The sequence below is a fragment of the Nannospalax galili genome, unplaced genomic scaffold (genome assembly GCF_000622305.1).
Source record: "Nannospalax galili isolate Female #2095 unplaced genomic scaffold, S.galili_v1.0 scaffold376, whole genome shotgun sequence".
Classification (NCBI taxonomy): domain Eukaryota; kingdom Metazoa; phylum Chordata; class Mammalia; order Rodentia; family Spalacidae; genus Nannospalax; species Nannospalax galili.
Genome location: NW_008338108.1, coordinates 2,685,183 through 2,701,473, shown reverse-complemented (window position 1 = coordinate 2,701,473; position 16,291 = coordinate 2,685,183).

Sequence of the window (16,291 nt, the reverse complement as noted above, 5' to 3'; positions counted from 1 at the left end):
ATCATAAACACATTTCTAATAAACAACCATTTATCATTCCAAATCTAAAAATATACACAGTGTACATGTACTGTAATAAGGACTGAAATAAAACAAATAGAGAGACATAAATTGATATGCGCTTATTTTCCTCTATTACAACTGTATTGTAATATTTTTATACTCAGAATAAAATCTTTTTAAAAATTATTTTTATATTTTTATGTGTATGTGTGTATTGCCTGCATGTGTGTAAGTGTACCCGTGTCGTGCAATGCCTGCGGAGGATAGAAGAGACTGTTGGATCCCCTGGAACTGAATTTATGGACAGTTGTTAGCTGCCATGTGTGTGCTGGGATTCAAACCCGGGTTTTCTGCAAGAACATTCAGTGTTCTTAACTGCTGAGCCATCTCTCCAGCATGGAATAAAATCTTTTTAAGGTAAGGGGATAATGTTTTGGAACTGTGAAAATGCAGAAACAAACTTAACTTTTACCCAAACACAAATCCCTGTCAGGACCTACATAAGGAACAGTTCACAATGTGAACTGAAACAGAGATACTCAACTTCCAAGCTTCCTAAGAGATGATGATTTTGGGCTAAGTATTACTTGTTACACTTATGTTATCTTTGTAATAATGCTCTGAAAAGGTCATTTTGTTCATTCTTCCTTGGATGTCTTGGCATGTATATCAGGAAGTTAGGCATAGTTCATGAGAATATGATTTTGGAATTTTGTGGAGATATGGAAAATGTAATGAAACTAACTAGATAGAAATGGAACCCAAATTCCTATTGTGAGACATTTCTGAATGGAACTCATGTGACCATGTGAATCCTTGCTGGACTAAAACTTTAAAAGTCAGTAGTCTGTATGACACTTGCTTATGTATCATAGCCAAATTCTAAACTCTTTCAGTAAGAAAAACAACTGGAAAACTATAGACTGAATATTATAGATTAATACTACTGCTGCTACTAATAATAATAATGTCAATAATAAATCTTTGGTGCTCTCTATATGATAGGTATTTTGAACATTTTGAATGTATGAATGTATGTGTACATACATTTTAAAAAAATTTTTTGAGACAGGGCCTCTCTGTAGCCTGAACTGGCTTGGCACTCTCTATGTAGACCAGGCTGGCCTCAATCTCACAGAGATCCACCTACCTCTGCATTCGGAGTGCTGGAAGTAAAAGCATGAGCCAACACACCAGGCTGTACTCATTTTAAAGAAAGTGAACTATGAGGTATAAAAACAATGCATCCTGTGATACAACTAGTAATAGAAGAAGATGTGCCATAGAGTTCAGTCTGGTTTCACAGAATGCAAACTAAATCACTACGCATATTGTTCAAAGGGGACTGCTGATTTTCTGATAAAGGTAGAAATATTTACAGTATGTTGCCAAGGTCAAAATACTAATACATTTCTTAACTCTCATCAATGAAGCTCCCTCCTGCAACAGAGGGCAATGTTCACAAAAGGCCACAAACGGCCAAAGAGTAGAGTTTAAGAGTTTGCAGAGTGTGGGTCTTTGGACACGACTCCTATATTAAACTTCACCCACCCACGGGTCAGGGACCATTGTGGAAGAGGGAACAGAAGGTTTGTGAGAGCCAGGGAGGAGGTGCATGACAATATGGAAATAGTCTTACAGGCTTCTGGGTCCTTGCTCATATGAATCTACAACAGTGGTGTCACCATGCACAAGACCCAGTGGGAGAGCTCTGGGAGGGTGTGGATGCGGAGGACATATAAAGAAGATTAAGATATTGTGTATGAAATACACAAATATTCAATAAAAATATATACTAATAAATAAATAACAACTAGTAGCACAAAAGAAGAGTGGAATATAGAGACCTCATAATGAGTGAAGTGCTGAAATGACACAGTTGTGTAATAATAAAAAATACAGTGTCCAATTATAAACTTTATTTTGTCTTTTAATTAATGCTATTGAACTTATACATGAAAAGGTTAAAATATTCAGAAATCGTTTGCTTCCAATTTGTCTCCTAATTTATATGAAGTTATTAAGCTCTAATCATTGAATTGTATATTTGAAATTATTTCAAAAAGTGCACAAAAGTAAACAAAGACCTATTTCAATGTCTAATTTGAACTATTCCTAAGAAAATTTAAGTAAGAATATTATTAAAGGTTATCCTGAAACCTCCCAAAAAACTCAATCAGTAAGTCTTAGTAAAGTTGCCAACATTGCATAACACAAAAAGACAGAAAGAAACAATTTCCCAGAGGAGACAGGACTAGGCAACCCTGTCACCCCTGAAAGTATTCATTCAGGTAACAGCTTAAATGCAATTAATTCATATAACTAAGATTGTAACTAATATATTTTAATGCCTTACTTTACACTAATTATATAAGCAACAAAGAAGTATCTTGAAAGAGTAAGAGGAAGATTTCAGCTTCAAGGATGTGAATTAAAACACTTTGCTTTCACTTTGAGGATGCCTCCACACCAAGTGAAGGGATTCTTGCCAATTTGCCACGCGGAGGAATGCTATCCAATTTTCAACTTCCTGCTGGAGCTGAGAAATAAATATGCTCAGAAAGCAGAATGAAATTGACCTTAAGAGTTACAAAATCAATCTTTTATTAGTAAATAAAATCAAAAATTCTCGAAAGCTTAATAGTAAAACTCCCGAGAGCATAAGATAGAGCACTTACCATTAAACCTTGAAAATCCCATTTATCAGTAAAAACAAGTTCAGAAATCCAATCCTTAGTGCTATCCTCTCATAATTTATTCAATCCAACTTCCACCTTTAATAATATATTGCTTGAAAAAGCTTTTTATATGTCTTGTAGGAAGGAGAATGAAATGTTTATACATTAGACAGCTTGAAGCAAAAAAAGGTGGGGCAGGGGAGGAACGGTTAGAAAAGGGGTTTCCACACAGACGCTGCCAGGGAGAGAAGCAGCTCTTCCACAGACACTGAACTGGGTCCACGGAAGACTGAAGGAAATGAAGACAAATTTCACATCTGGTTAGATGCTGCAATCCCTCTCATAGGACTGACTTGGCTCATCCATCTGAGAAGGTACCAGTACTGTTTGAGAAGGAAAGAAAAGGAAAGAATAAATCACTTTTTATATGTGTATATACATAAACATTTATGTATACAAACAATATATGTATAATATATAGATGCATTAATTAATATAGATATATCTTATAGCACAGTCTGCATAGTTTTTGTTTGTGGGTATTTTACTTTATTCTGTGACACCATTTCACTATGTAGCTCTGGCTGTTCTGGAACTTACTATGCAGAACAGACCCAGACTGGCCTCAAATTCACAGATAGCTGCTTTCCTCTGCTTCCCTATGTTGCAGTTAAAGGCATGCCCCATCATAACCTGCCCATTTGTTTGGTTTTAATTGGAATTTTGGAAGTCATATAGTCAATGCCAAATTGTTGAGCAATGGTTTTCATATTTCATAGTGCCCATGACCATAACTGCAGAACTCAGTGGTATAATAGTCTGTACAATAAGAGAAAACTGAAAGAAAGCTTGATAGTGTGATAGCTTGTGAAGGATAGGATTTGAATGATGAGGCAAACAGAAGTCAGGTGGGTGTACCAACATTCCTCTGATTTCCTTTTATCCTCTGTGGCTTAGGCTGTCTTGTTGGTTTTGAATGTTCATAGACAGTTTTATATGGTCTTGGATCACAGTGACTGTTCTATAATTAAGTAAAACATCAGAATTAGAATTAGAGAAAATAGGTATAATTTTGGAGTCACCACGTGCTATCATTTAGAAAATCGTAATTTTACTTCAACATGTAGAAAACTATAATCAAAAGTAATAATTAAGTAAGATTGCTCATGGAGAAGTTGACAAAATATCTTTGTTTACCATTTATCAGCATTAAGTTTTAGCACATTACTGTCTGTGTCCAATAAATAGACTTAAAAGAACAAACTTATAATCAGAAAAGACAAATTAGTTTTCTTTATGTGCTGTAATTTTTTACAATAATAGCTTCTAGTTAATATGGCAACAAGATTTTTTTAAACATTAACATTTACCCTCACCATTTACTAAAATGTATTCTAGTACATCAAAACACCAAAAACAAATAAAAACATTAAAACTAGGTAAAATTAAAGTGTCTATCCAGCAGTGGTACAATCAGTGACTTTATTATTGGGGATGATTCAGAAGCATGAGATTGAATGATGCATCATGTCTTCCTCCTTTATCAACCCATAAGAAATTCTGCTCCAGAGAGCCTCAGCATGGGTAGTGGAACCCAGACCAGCACCGTCACTTCTTGAGAACTTGTTGGAAATGCAGATTCACCAAATTCTCTGCCCTCGCCTCAAACTTGACCAACCAGTAACTCTGCTGGTTCCACAAGGACCAGGAGATGCTACCTAAAATCTCAGCAAACCTTCCAGGTGATTGAAACACTGGAAGAACTGTGAGAAGGACATATATCCCCCCACCCCCCAACACATATAGGAAGAGTACTTTGACTCATGCTCACAAAATCCCAAGGAAGAATTTGAAATGAATAACCTCCCAGACAGATAAGTAATATAAATAGTAGTAGTCATACATTCAGGTGAGAAAATTGAGAAATAAGAATTAGGTGGTTTGTCACACTCTAGCATAATCAGAAAGAGTCAGAGCTCATGTTGTAATTATGTGACTTTGAAAATCATTTCTTACTTAACCAGGGATTAATACAATTTTCTTGGTGTGACAATACCTGATTGAAAATTATTTATATAAAGAAAATAGAAAAAAAATAAGTTGATTTTGTTTGATGTCCCCAAAAGTGTTATGAAAAACTCAGACTAAACAGTAAAGACCCTGTCTAAATGGTAAAAATCCATGCTTAGATGATAAAGATACAGGCTAGATGATAAAGACTCAATCTAGATGGTAAATTACCTAGGTTAAATACTGAAGACTCGGGCTATGTAGTAAACAGTAAAATACAAACAAACTAAAAGGTATACAAAGAGATAAAAATTATAAGTGAAGAAATGAATGTAAGAAGCTTTTACTTCTTCAAGATTTTGAAGCATTGCTTATGTTAATGTTAAGTGAAAACCAACAGGATAGTAGTACATACAGCATAGTGTACATTGGGGAAAAGGAGAAAGATGTATACACCACACTATTCTTTTGCTTCATGCTTTTCTAAATTTTAAATTTTTATTAAAAATGAGATCCCAAATATAAAGAATTCCACTAGTAGCTTTTAGAGAGACAAAATAAAAAAGATATATCACATAAAAACAGCCTAAAAATAGAAGATGATGACAGATTTTGTTGAAGTTATAGCATTCTCTTTTATACCTAAGAGAAAGAACAGGTTTAATTTTAGTCTCAATGTATTTTCAAACTGACAGACATCTCCATTTTTATAAATAAATCCTGGAACCTGCTTTCTGAAATGATCTAATTAGTGCATTCACTCTCCATTCTCTCAGAATACAAAGCAGTTGATTTTTAAGTTGGATATTTCATAATGTTTAATTTGTCTTTTTGAACCAATACTGTACTTGCATTTGACTTTTATTGTTAATTTTATTACAAGACAGCTTTGAATGTACTTGTATGGATCTCAGGAAATCATAAATCTTATGAAGAAGAGAAGAGCAGTATTTGAAGACAACCTGAATAGCCACAGTTAATCCACACATACTCCTGGAAAAGCAATCATACTTTTTTTTTTTGAGACATAGTCTCCCTGGAGCCCCAGCTGACCTGGAATTCACTTTGTAGATCAAGCTGGCCTCAATCTCACTGCAATCTATCATCCTCTGTCTTCTGAGTGTAGGGATCGATGGTGTGTGCTAGCTACCTCACCCAGTGCAATCATACATCTGTGAACTTTTACATAGACTTCAAATTTTGGTAGAAATCGTCCCCTGAAATTCTATATGTTTTTGTGCAGCATATTATAAAATCCCTTTTGATATTTTCATCCATTGATCTATTTTATTAGAGGGTAAAATTGTACAAAATTTCAAATAATGGCCCCAAACAGAGAAATAATATATTTACACATTTTTATTTTTGTTAGTTTTAATTATGTCTGTGTGTCTATACGTGAGCACATACACTTGAGTGCAAGTGCCCAAGAGGCCAGAGGCATCAGATCCCCATGTATCTGGAGTTACAGGTGATTGTGAACCACCTGACATGGATTCTGGGAATTGAACTCAGGACCTCTGGAAGAGTAGCAAGTGCTCTTAATCACCGTCATCGCTCCAGCCCTAAAAAGTTATATTTTAATGAAAACCACATCTTAAAACATAAAACATAGCATTAAAGACTTCATAAGGAGAAGACACATGACATTAAATCTATCTAAATTGAGAAACTCTGTGGACCTAATTCTCAAGACTTTTAAGATCTTGTCTTTTACATAGATAGAGGTAAGATATTAGGCATTAAGTGTGTGTGTGTGTGTGTGTGTGTGTGTGTGTGTATGCATGTGTGTGAGCTCATGTGTAATGTATACCCACAAGCATGTGTGGGTGTGTAAGTGCAAATACAGCAGAGGAGGAAGTCCTGTGTCCTGATACATCAGTCTCTGCCTTAGTCCCCTACACCAGAGTCTGTCTCTGAAGATGGAGTTAGGCTGAAACTAGAGAGACACAGAGATCCTCCTTTCTCCGCCTCCTGTAGCACTTGGGTTACAGACAGAGACAACCAGGCCCATCTTTTTATGTGGGTTCTGAGATTTGAACTCGAGCTTTCATGAAGTACTCTTATCCCTGAGCTGTCTCCCCATATCCCATTTTTGTTGTTGTTGCTGTAGTTTGTTTTGGTTTTCTAAATTATGAGCATCTGAATGTGGTTTTACTTTCTAATTTTGTTTCTCTAAGGTTAAAAAGATTTTTTAGCAGTTTTCTTCAAATTATAATTTCTTGGCCTGAAGAATATTTAATTTCACTTTAATTTTGCCTTCAGTAAAATCTTGTAAATTATCTTTATAGCTTCCCAAATGTATATAACAAATCTAGTGCTGGAGTAATGGCTCAGTGGTTACAACTGGGCATTGTTATTTTTTATTCATTTTTAATTAAATTTTTGTGATTTTCATACAATATACTTTGATGGCATTTAGATCTGCTCCCCTCTCCCCACAAGGCACGGAGGGAGAGTTAACATTCCACTGTCTTCCAAGACCACAGTGAGAGACAGGGTCCCAGTGAAGGTCTTGGAGAGGGGCAGGCTTTGGCCCAATGTCTGGTGTTGCCATGCCTGAAGCAGGGTCTTGGAGGCTTTTCTTGTGGCCCTAGCATCTTCTTTGGAGGAGCCCAGAGGGCTGCTGCCAGTAGGTGGCAATTTTGGTTGTTCCTGCTCCTCTTAGCCATTAAAAACCTTAAATGCCATTTCCAACAGGTCTCTCTAGAGGTTCTGAAGACCCTTTTAAAGTCACTTGAGATTTTTATGAATGTCTGGGGCTGACTGAGCTATGAAGTGGGAGTAAAGGAGCAGAACACCCTCTGGGGAGTTAAGATCTAGGTGGGTATGCTGAAGGCCTGTCTCAGTCAAGTGTTCCAGAAACTCTTCAGGGTTTTCAGTGGGGCCCTAGGTAATGGTGCAGTTTGCCAAAATTAACTGCCTTGTGGGAAGCCCTCCAAAGGCCTGCCAGGAGGCAGATGACCATTCAGTCCCTTGCTATTTTACCAGGTGTAAGGAGATTGGGGTCACCGACAGTGGGGGGAGGGATTTGGCATATCCAGTTGGGATCCTCTCTAGGGCCTGTCACAACCCCCACAGCGTAGGTAGGATCTGCCACATGAACATTGTCAGCATGGACTTGGGCTGAGACCCCGATGGAGGTCTAAGTAGTGGAAAAAAATAACATAGATATCATGCCAGGTAAGGTCATAGGTTTGGGTAAGATAGCAGAATTCTTTAGTATAACAGATGGGATCAGTGGAGAAGGAACTCAAGCACGATTTCATTTGGGAGAGATCAAACATAGTATAAGGGATATAGATGTGGATAATTTTTCCTCTGCTAAGACCTCACACAGAGGGAAAAGGCTGTCAGATTGCCCGACCATGCACTCTGGGGTCGGGTAAGGGGTTTGAAACAGTCAGGTCGGGGAAGAAGGGTCCTGAGTTAGAGGTAGAGGAGCTGGGGCTGTGGGTGGTGTTGGCAAGCCCAAGTTGCCAATGGCTTGAGAATCAAGAGCAGACCAGTAAGGTGGAGACTGGATTTAAGCTGGCGGTTTTTATGCAAACCCTTAGCTAAGAAGGCCTGCAGAGCATGGCAAGCTGTGCAGAGGGAGGGGTGAGACCAAAGGGCAATAAGGCTTGGACATATGGGGACTTCAGACCACTTGCCCATGTGGTGGCAGAAATTTCGAAGGTCACTAAGAGCTTGGAAGTCTAAAGTCCCATTTTTGAGCCATAAGGACCCATTGTCCAATTTATACTGAGGCCAGGTTGTGTTACAGTAAAAATTAAATGGGTGAGGATTAATACCACCTTGGAGTCCCAGGAGTTGTAGATTCTTAAAAAGACAGGCCAGAGGAGAGATGGGGACAGTTTTGGAGACCCTGTTTCCCATTTTTGAAACGAGGAAAGAGACTGACCAGAGTAAAGGGAAACTGCTCTGAGATAAAAATAAAAAAAATAAAAAAAAAATTAAAAAGCGCAAGGACAGTCTTCCAGGTGCTGACCACGAGGGGGCAGCAGTGAGAAGTCCCAGCAGGAAAGCCAGGACAAGGAGAAAGGTGAGGATGGAAAGGGGATTTGACCCAAGAAGGCGTCCCAGTTGTCAGAGAGTCTGGACAGCAGTTCAGTGGTCAGGCCAAGAAAGGAGGGCCCGGGTACCTCATTTCTCCTTCCTAGGTTTCGGCACTAGCTGTTAGGTTGGGGAAAAGCCCAGGACCAGAAGAGACCACTCTGAGGTGAGAAAAGAATTGTATTGGGATGTACGGACTGCTGGGCCACTCTCTTAAGAGAGAGACTAGCAACTTCTCGTCACAGCAGGCTGGGTTTTATAGGATTTCTGTTTTTTATGTGGGTAGTGGGAGGTGAGGCTGTAGCAGAAGGGGGGATGTGTCAATAGCAGGTGCCTCGGCAGGGGGTAGTTTCAGTTAGGTGTTTTCAATTTGGGGGTTGGCTGCAATGGAAAATTGCAGTTATGATTAGGGCGTATTGTTGAAAACAAGAGGATTTAGTTTCGGTTTCCAGGAATGCTGCCCGCCAGTTTGTGGTTGCCATGTGTTGGTCAGTTAGTGACTCCATGCCAGGGTCCATTTCAGCCTAACACAGTGGTCACATTGAGATCAGGTCTTTGCTTTTCAGTTAATCCTTTTGGGGAATACCCTCATAGACAAACCTAGAGCTGTATTTCCATGGTGATTTTAATCCAGTCAAGTCCATACAATTAGAACGAGGAATCTGCACCCTTCAGAGTGCAGTCCTCTAGGCATGGCCACTCTGGATCTTTCTGGTCTTCTTGTGGAAATAATAAGTGCTTGTTTTATAGATTAGCCTAATAACATAACTTTGCTACTAATCTTGACAGTCTTTTTAATGTTTTGGAGGCAATTATTCCAAAGGACTGGTGAATTACTTATACTTTTTTTGTTTAACTATATCTAAGTTACAGGATCTTTTCTATGATTTTTAAAGTTGAAAGTTGTCAACTGCAATTTATTTTCTGTTTTCATCCTCATCTATTGTAATACATTTTCCATCCCTGCCACTACTGCCATGTCTTGCATGGCTGGGTAGTGGTGGAAACAAACAGGGGCAGCACACACAAGACAATTTAATATTAAAGAAAGCCAGGGACCAGGAGGTTCCTGATCCCCAGAACAGAGAGAAATAAGTCTCTGATTTCTAAGGTTTTAGTCCCAGGGATAGTGCGCCCAAAGCAGGTATTCAGGAACAAAGCCTATGTAGATCAAAGGCCATTTCTCTGCAGGAGCTCAGGAAACAATTATCAAAAAGTATGGCCTGTTTGCAAGGTGCAGAGCAAATATTTGTGCAACAGTGTAAATAAAGCATAGTTTTCTTTGTTTTGCTTTGTCTTTATCTAATCTAAACATAAGAGACACTACTTCAGAACCCTGCATTTGCATACATGTCTATCTGGCTCTCATCATAGGCCCCCTTGATGACTGGTGACATTGCACATATTGTTAAGTATGCTCTCTGCTGAGTTCAAACAGGGCAGTGGTCTACAACATATCTGCCTTCTTCATTTGCTCTTAGAAAGCAGCCATGGTAACATTTGGTTGAAAAGCTCTCTTCTGATTTCTATTGGTTAGTCCAGTTCTGCTGACTGCACTACAAAAAAAGCCCAGCAACAGCCACAATGAGAAAAGTAATAAAAATAATGTCCCGATCTGTGAACCATGTTCGAGGATCAAAAGCCTTAATTCCAGTCATAATACTTCCAATGATTTGGTCATTGGAAGTGTCTGGTTGCATAGAGCTTGGTTGACTAATATCTTTTTGCAGAGCTAGGACCTCCAAGTCTCTAAGTTCCCAAAGTGTGTGAGCCTTAACTTTATTCCAATCATAATCACTGCTGTTATACTTAAGGGGGATAATATAGAGTTCTGGAGAGATGGCTTGGTGGTCAAGAGCACTGGCTACTCTTGCAGAGGTCCCTGGTTCAGTTTCTACACCCACATGGCAGCTAACAACTATCTGTAACTACAGTTCCAGGGGGATCCAACACCTTCTTATGACCTCTGCAGACATTGCATGACACAAGTGTATTTACATACATGCAGGCAACACACTTATACACATAAAATAAAAATAATACATAAAGTTTTTTTAAATATTTTATTTTTATTTTGTGTATGAGTGTGTTGCTTGCATGTATGTGAGTGCACCCATGTCTTGCAATGTCGCAGAGGTCAGAAGAAGGCTTCGGATTCCCCTGGAACTGGGGAATGGTTTGTAGTCGTTATGTGGGTGCTGAGAATTGAACCCCGGTCCTCTGCAAGAGCAGTCAGTGCTCTTAACTGCTGAGCCATCTCTCCAGCCTCACATAAAATATTTTAAAAGGTAATATAGTAGGTATTATAATAAGGAGGGAGTTCCACATGGATATGAATGCTCTCTAGTTTCTTTACCCATCCAAAACATTGTATCCTTTAAAGTCTCTAATTTATTTGGAAACATCACATGTATAGCATGCTGAACATTCCATAATGGTGAAGGCTTTTGAACTAGATTGTTCATAAAAGTATGAATCTTAATTTCTTGAGACAGCATCACAGCTGATGTGTCCATGGATGTAGCTATTCCAATAACAGTAAAAATAACACCAATAATTAAACCTATTACCCATTTTTGTCTTTCTAATACCCTTGGAAATAGAGAATGTAGAATCTGTAAAGTGGGGGTTTGTTTCCACTGGTAGTAAGACTTACAGAAAGCTAAATAAATAGATTTACAGACATATTAGCCTGATACATGAACATAATTTATTGATTTTTGTTACCCTAATTAACACAATGATGTAAGTAAAAATTTGCACATTTAATATAAAGCAATTTAGTATTCAATAGTGGCATTGTGTAAGATAAGATTATTATATAAGCACATAGGGAGCAAATACACAAGCCTGAACTCAACTGTTTCTATCATGGATAACCTTTATCTAGTTCCCTTATCATTAGTACAAATATAATTTGTTTTCAAATAGTTATTTTTTGCAAGGCAGCAGCTGACTTCCACTGACTATTTTGTAAGGGCCCATTTTTGTCTCAATTGGGATCTAAGCTAAGACAGCTTCCAATTGGGTCTCATTATCCTGGGTAATTTTATATCAGAATTGAGCTTGATTATCTCATGACATGAGTCCTCCATGTTGTCCCTAATCTATTATGGTTTTATGATGGATAAGAAAACTTCAGGGGATACACAATTATCCCATACTGTTTTCTCTTGCATCCATAAAGGAGCATGTTTGTTTTAAACAGCCAGGAATAGGTGAAATTATTCACCTCCACACTCTTATGAATGCTTAGTGCCAAAAAAAAAAAAAAAAAAAAAAAAAAAGAATGCTTGGATATTCGTCTCCTTCTTTAGGAGTCAACAATAGCCAAACTTGAGGTCTTACACACAAACATTAGGAAAATGCAATACCAATACCTTCCTCTGGGAAACATGGTTATGTTTAAGCATAGTTTCTAACAATTCCTCTAGTTTAGATGCTGACACCTGAGCTAAAGCTTGATTTAACATGCATTTAAGAAATTGAATATAGTGTTTAGTTTCTTGAGGCTGATTCTACCCCATTTTTATCTTGGTTTACATAAATTGCCTACTCGCTACTCATGGACTCCCAAGGAGCAAGGCTACCTGTCCACTGTCAGTGGTGTCATTTCTCTGTTTCACTGTCTCTGTTTCATTTTCTCCACTCAAAGCAGACCTTCTCTTCCTGCCCCACTGTTGGGCACAAACTGCTGTGTCCTCCATGGCTGAGCAGTGGCGGCCACAAAGAGAGATATCTAATAATAAAATATCACACACAAGACAATTTAATATTAAGAAAGCTGGGGGGTCATGGGGCTCCTGTTCCCTAGAACAAAGTGCACTGAGTCTTAAGCTTCCAGGGTTTTATTCTCAGGATCAAGGTACTCTAAGCAGGTATTCAGGAACAAAGGATCAAGTGATGTATCTGCAGGAGCTGAGGAAACACATACCAGCAAAGTGTGCCTGTTTGCAAGGTGCAGAGCAAATGTTCACACAACAGTGTTAATAGGCATGGATTCTTTTAAATCTAATCAAAATCTAGGGACACTGCACTTCAGAACCTTGTGTCGAGTTGTCAAACATGCTCTCTGCAGAGTTCAAACACAGCGCCTTGTCTCTAAAAAATACACAAACATCTTCAAAATAGAAGAGCCCACTGACTGTGATACAGGAAGTCAGATTTTTAAAAATATTTTATTATTAATTTATTTTATGTGGGTGAGTGTATTGCCTGAATGAAGGTAAATGCCCCCATGTTGTGCAATGCCCATGGAGGCCAGAAGAAGATCCCCTGGAACTGGAGCTACAGACAGCTGTTAACCACCCTGTAGGTGCCGGGAATTGAACACTGGTCCTCTGCAAAAGCAGCCTCTGTGCAGCTGAGCCATCTCTCCAGCTTCAAAATTAGATTTTTATAAATACTACTGGTGGGTGTAAAATTACATTATTTTCCAAGTAGACGATTTGACAAAATAAATCAGATGTTTAATTGGAAAGTAACCTTTGACCCAGTGATGACAAACAATTTTAATTACCATACAGCTCTGCTTTCAGACTTTTCTGATGATCTATAGAATACAGATATGGTATCCCAAGTGATCTGTAGTTATTAAATTTTAATTTGATATGGGAAAATTCATCTTTTATCATGATATCAAAATTGATCTGATGCTAAATAGGTTAACCAGGTTCCAGTGGATGGATGCACACCAAAGGATATTTGGGGACACAAACTTGGTTTCATAGACCTTAGCATATGACAGAGTTCATGAAATTTGAGTGTAGGGGACAATAAAAGAGGTACAGGTAGGGGAGGGGGCTTATGAACAAAATATATGAAATTTGCAAAAGTTCAATAAATAAAAATGTTGGCCTGAGACTAGATTGATAAACATGGAACTTTCTAGCTGAGAAAGTAAAATGCATGAAAGGTGACTTGGGCTCAGGCTGCTCTTGGTTCCTTTGACCAGTTGGGCTAGATTGTGTCATTTCTTAGTGAGTCCTAAGAATTTATGAAAATTAGTATTTCACATATCTTTATTTTGATATTCTTACCAAAGAAGCATATACGAAAGTAAAATATCCAGATCAACCCTGTTAGTGAATCTTACTAATATTTATCTTCAAGCTATTAACTAAAAAGGTTTAAAAAGTAGGGAGCTAGTGTTTTTAATATAAATTTGCATGCATATTAACTGAGAATATAGGAATTAGTTTTAGACTGGAACTTTGGTACATAACTTAAACTATCATAGAAAAAGATAGGTGAGAAAATACAGGAAACAAAATCAGATGTTTTAAGTACCTGACGTTAGATTAGCTTAAAACTTCTGATTATAAGCTTGATGTCAAACAGTGAGTTTTAGTTTTCATCAGAACCTCTGTGAACTTAGACTCTATTTCATCATTACTCATCAAACACATGTTATATCAAAGATTTTGTTTTTCTGGTGATTTTTATTTTGGTGTGCTCAATGGTATTAGTTTAGAATAAAGTGGTTTGAATATCAATTTTAAGAAATATTTGAAGTAAATGGGGAAATAAGAATCAGTGTCTTATAAAGACACATATGGACTTGTTAAGAAAGAATGTTCCCGCCCAGCCTTTAAGCTCTTGTTGTATTGCTTTTGTTTTCTGCTATGAATTAAAAACCTAGTAACAGGCAGAAGCATCTACTTAATGTCAATAAATATTTTTGTTAATTTTCATGGTATTATAAGTTATAAGTATTAAATGAACTTATTTTGTAGATGTCATTTTTAAAGAATTTGCCAAATTCAGAAGAATAAAAATGAGAAAAGGGTAACTAGGTTTTGTTCGGTTTGTTTTGTTTTTTATACAGGGTCTCTCTGAAGTCACAGCTTGCCAGGATATGCAGACCAGGTTGGCTTCAATTTCACAGGGATCCATCTGCCTCTGCCTCCGGAGTGCTGGGATTAATGGTGTGCACCACAACGCCTGATAAGTAGTTTTATTAGCACATGAACAAACAAATTGAAATCAAATTTGATTACTGAGTAAAAAGTGTTATTGATGCATATTGTGAATTTTTGTGACTTTTAGTTCATTTAGGTTTTGAAGGGAAAAATACATTGACTGATAGATTAGAAAATTACTCTACATTGCATTTATTTATCTACTTGTGTGTGTATGTACACACACCCACAGGTGTGAGTACATGCTAACATGTACAGATAAGATAAGAGCACTACTCTCAGGAGTTCATTTTCTCCTGCCAAACATGTCCCTGGGATCCAGGGACGTAACTAAGGTTGAAGCACCTATTTACACTGAGAAATCTTGCTGATCTATAAAGAGAATTTCTTCAATCTACCACAGTACACAATACACAAGTGACTTCCATATAAACCAGATGAAATCTTAGTAAGAGTTTCAGAAATAAAAGAATAGTGTAAGAAAAATATTATTGTCTTTTGCACTTAATTACTGATACCATGGTGGGGAATGAGATGGTCTAGTCTCTCCTCTATAGAATGTCTGGTGTAATATAAGAAATGGATGTTTTAAAGTTTGGATGGGAAGTTGGAGATGTGGCTCAATGCTTAAGAGCACTGGCTACTCTTACAGAGGACCCAGGTTCGGTTCCCAACACCCACATGGTAGCTAACAACCACGTGAAACTCCAGTTGCAGGAGATCTGATGCAGTTCTCCTGGCCTCTGTGGTCATTACATGACATGGGTGCACTTAAATACATGCAAACAACACACTAATACACATAAAGATAAATAAATAAAATATTTAAAGTTTAAATGGATGCTAACACCCTGAACTATCACACAAAACAAACAGAGTATATAATTCCATATTGTTCTAGTACAACTTCAATATAATCTAGTATGATTACACATTCCTGAAGTGGGCCTCAAAAAATAAGTAGAGGTTGCCTGGTGAACTTGGGGTCATATATAGTCAGAGCAAAAAGAATATCAAAAGACTTAGGTGTCAGGAAGATTGCCCGTTTGAGGAAATGAAAGACAGTCAATCTGGAGGTCTAAGAGAAAAAGGCAGTAAGTGTAAAATCATGGAAGAGAAACAGTAGAGCCAGAGTAGTTTAGGCAGCATCTGCATGACCAGGTAACAGAGCTTTCTTGTATTTCCCACCAGCTAAATTTGAAGCAGGAAAAGACATGAGCATATTTGAGATTTTACAGTCTCCCTGGCTGCCTTGTAAAAAAAAAATGTTAAAGTAAAAGAAGATTATGAAAGACCTTTTAGGCTTTGACTCTAATATTCTAAGAAAAATATCGTCATATAACTGAACTAGTATAGTGAAATTGATATGGACCACTTGTGAAACTCTGAGAAAAAGTGCAAACACGAACTGATGACATTTTACAGAGACTGAAAGGGAGTGACACTAGAAGGTATGATTGGTTTTGACTTGTGGAGAAACATAAATGGGGGACATCCAGTGAAACAGGGAGCAATGGAGGAACATCTCAATTCAAGGTGACGGGTGTTCAAGGGTGGTAAGTGAATTTATACTTAGAAACAAAACAGTGCAAAAGCAGATATAAGAATTTATTCATTTGAATT